At 43.3% G+C, this 2751-nt stretch overlaps 1 non-coding gene across 1 annotated transcript; it reads left to right on the forward strand.

Annotated features, from left to right (window-relative positions):
* The first annotated feature begins 1153 nt into the window (after window positions 1-1153).
* On the forward strand, window positions 1154-1241 carry trnap-cgg (transfer RNA proline (anticodon CGG)). Its single transcript is given in 2 exon segments — window positions 1154-1189; window positions 1206-1241. It is a non-coding gene; the product is annotated as a tRNA-Pro (tRNA).
* The last annotated feature ends 1510 nt before the right edge of the window (window positions 1242-2751 follow it).

Raw genomic sequence — 2751 nt, forward strand, 5'->3', positions numbered from 1 at the left:
CGGGAATTAACCTGGTGAGGCTACGCTGCACTGCCTCAATAGCAATAATGGCCTGCATCAAATTAGGAGACCGAAACTGCACACAATACTCCATCTGTGGTCTCACCAGGGCTCTGTACAGCTGCAGTATCACCTCTTTGCTCCTATACTACAATCCACTCACAATGAGGGCCAAAATGCCATTCCTTCACCACGTGCTGTACCTACATGCTTACTTTCATTGACTGATGTACAAGCACGCCCATCTCTCATTGCATCTCTCCTTCCTAATCTGACATAATTCGGATAATAATCTGCCTTCATGTTCTTGCCACAAATCTTGGCGATGTCCCATTTAATTCCCCCGTCTAAATCGACAATATGATTGTAAATAACAGGAGTCCCAGCACGGCGCCTCGCGGCACCCAACTAGTCACTCCCCTCGTTCAAATCTCAAATAAAGGTCAATCTCTATTAAATTCAATACCATGTGCTCTAACTTTGCGCACTAATATATTTTGTGGGACCTTATCAAAGGCTTACTGAAGGTCCATATACACTACATTAACTGGCTCTTCATTATCCATTCTGCTTGTTACGTCCTCCAAAAGGTCTAGAAGGTTAGTTACACGTGATTTCCCCATTCATAAATCCATGTTGACTTTGACCGATCCGTTCACTGTTTTATAAATGCTCTGCTATAACATATTTACTAATCGACTCTAGCAAATAGAAATCGAATTGCCCTCTCATTCTAACCTCAGAGGCGGATAGCAGCAAACGACCTTGTGTCTCTACTGACCTATGTAGAGAAATGTCAGCGAGTACAAATCACATGTAAGATACATTTCAGCTTCACGGCGGAGGGAAATTACTGGGCTTTCTTGGTTTCTTGGTTTCTTGGTCCTCCAAAATATTCCAAATGAATTTAAACTGGAGGTGAACCTGTGGGATTTTTGATGGGTGGTCCACCGAGTAACATTTCAAAAATAGTTAGTGGAAGTTATAACATTGGCAATTCGATCTCACGGACCCAAAGAGGGGGAGAGTAAATCCGCCACGTTGCACCGCTCGTCGACAGGATTGTCCGCATAAGCGAAATGTATCCTCGAACTTTTTGAATCCGAGTTGAGAACCTAATTAATTCAAAGTGGAAACAATTTGACGTGTCGTCGGCTCGTTGGTCTAGAGGTATGATTCCCGCTTCGGGAGAAAATTGCCTAATATGCGGGAGGTCCCGGGTTCAAACCCCGGACGAGCCCATTTTATACTATTTTATATCGGCTTGATCGGAGAGTGTTAAGTAAAAGCACATTGCAGGGCGGCACAGTGGCGCAGTAATACTCTGGCAATCTTCTCGCGTCCGAGAGCCAGATTCAATCCTGCCTACTCTGTACGGAGTTTGTAACTTCTCCCGGGGACCGTGTGGATTTTATCCGGGTGCTACAGTTTACTCCCATAGTTTAAAATGTGTTAGTTTGTTTAGGTTAATTGGATTATGTAAATTGTAAATTGTGGCAAGTGTGTATATAATTACAGTGTTCGTGGTAATTGCTGGTCATCGACGGCTGGGTGAGGTGAATGGCTTGTATCCACAATCTATCTCCAAAGTATAAAGACAGATGGAACATATTTGTATCGTTTTCTCTTCAGCATTAGATGCCGAAATGAGATCGGATAGGTGTATACCGTTACTCTATACATTAAATGGGTAGACAGTCCGTATCTCCTCCAGAAATGCCAAAAGAGTGAGGGTACAATAAAAACATGTTTAAAGGGAATACTCGATTATAGTTTTGATAAAAGGCAGTGGCCTGTGCCTCGAACGCGCTGCCAGGTGTGGCTATGCAAGCATATACGGTAGTGGTTCGTCAGAGACATATAGACCGACATAGGCAATTGCAGGGAATGGTAGGATACGGTAATGTGCATGCGGATGGGTCTCGTTTGATTTGGAATCATTGTCAGCACGGATACCGTCGGCCGAAAGGCAATTCCTATGTTTCTGCACTGCTTGCCTTATGATCTATGATTCTAGTGACACAGAGATTGGCAGCGATGGAAGACAGCAAGTTGCATTATCATTAGAAATAAGTCCACAGCCGTATATTGGTCAGGGGGACCATTATTTACAAAGTTGCGAGAGACAGAAATAATTCGAACAAAACTGTGCCACGGTTTAACGTAACCGGAGTGCAGATTTAATTCGACAATAATCACGGACCTACTTCGCCATTTGTGCCAACATATTCCATTGAGGCACGCAAGGAATATAAATCATTTTGACACATGCGTGTCCAGGTCAGAACTCGTTTACCGTGATGTTCAGTCTGCACATTTTCTGGCACCTGCCATTTGATCACCAAAACCCAACAAATCGTGACGTCAGGTCGTCGAACTGAAAAATTGCCCCAACACACGTTGCTTTACAACATGCTGAGTGGTTCTGGTGTTTCGGTTCTATTTAGAAATATAGTTGTGTGGTGCGAAAAGATAACCTGCAACCCAACTCGTCATATTAAACCAAATTGCCCACACGTCCTAATTCCACTTGTCTCCGCATGGGATCAATCCATCCCAGGCTTTCCCATTCCCATTCCCCCGATAAATGGCATTTTAAAATATGTTGTATCGAACCCTTCCGACTCTACGTTTTACTTTCTTTCACGTTGCCAAACGTGTGCTCATCAGGTCTATTTTAATTACTATTACACTCCTTATCCCTAAGAAACCTATTTAAAAAAAGGAAAAGGGGCACGATGTGTAATAACA

This window comes from Leucoraja erinacea, unplaced genomic scaffold (genome assembly GCF_028641065.1).
Source record: "Leucoraja erinacea ecotype New England unplaced genomic scaffold, Leri_hhj_1 Leri_193S, whole genome shotgun sequence".
Classification (NCBI taxonomy): Eukaryota; Metazoa; Chordata; class Chondrichthyes; order Rajiformes; family Rajidae; genus Leucoraja; species Leucoraja erinaceus.